Below are 871 nucleotides of genomic sequence, written 5' to 3' on the forward strand. Positions count from 1 at the left end.
GGAGCGGCATGGGGACGACGGGGCCCGGGGCTGCGGGTCGGGAGTGAGGAGCACCGGGAGGCCAGACGCGGGGGGGTGGGACTGCGGGTCAGGAGTGCGGGTCACCGGTGAGGCAGTGTGTAGTTGTGTGTTGTGCACCGGGCTGTGTCACCCTCGTCTCCCGCACCAGCTGCAGATGCCAGGCCTGCTCTGCGTTGTGTAGCCAGGCGGGCTGCGCCTTCCCCCCAGCAGCTCGCGGGGTGCGCGGTTGTGCCGCCGGGAGCTGGGGAGCCTCTAGCAGAGAGTGGCCGCGCGGGTCGGCCTTCCCCCACCCAGTTGTCTGTCACGGTGTGCAGTTGTGTGACTTGTCCGTGGGGTTCTGCCGAGTTGTGCAGCGTTGTGTAGTTGTGTAGCCATGTGTAGCTTTGTACTTGTGCAGTGTGCAGGCCATGTTGTGAGGAGCAGAGTAGTGTGTAGCTGTGTGTTGTGCAGCTGGGCCACCTGGTTGCTTTGAGGTGTGTAGTGTTGTGTAGCTGTGCGATGTTGGGTACCTTTGCGTGTAGCTGTGTGCAGCATACCCCCGTGTGGTTGTGGTGAGTTGTGTAGCTGTGTATTCTGCAGGGCCACCTGATTGTGGTGACTTGTGCTGTGCTGTGTCGTTGTGTATGTGCGGGCTGGGGGAGGGGCAGCCCATGCAGCTCTAGGGAGGCGTGTGCTGTTGTGTGACTGCGCATAGCTGTGTGTTGTGTACCAGTGCGTGGAGGCACGCACACACACAAGCACCCTCCTCAGCCCCGCACCCCTCCTGCGGCACATGCAGGACCCCGCGTCCGGGACCTGCCCTGGCGCCCCCAGACCCAGCCGCAGCCCGTTACACTGGGGTGCCCTCTGC

This window comes from Alligator sinensis, unplaced genomic scaffold (genome assembly GCF_000455745.1).
Source record: "Alligator sinensis unplaced genomic scaffold, ASM45574v1 scaffold1329_1, whole genome shotgun sequence".
Taxonomy (NCBI): Eukaryota; Metazoa; Chordata; order Crocodylia; family Alligatoridae; genus Alligator; species Alligator sinensis.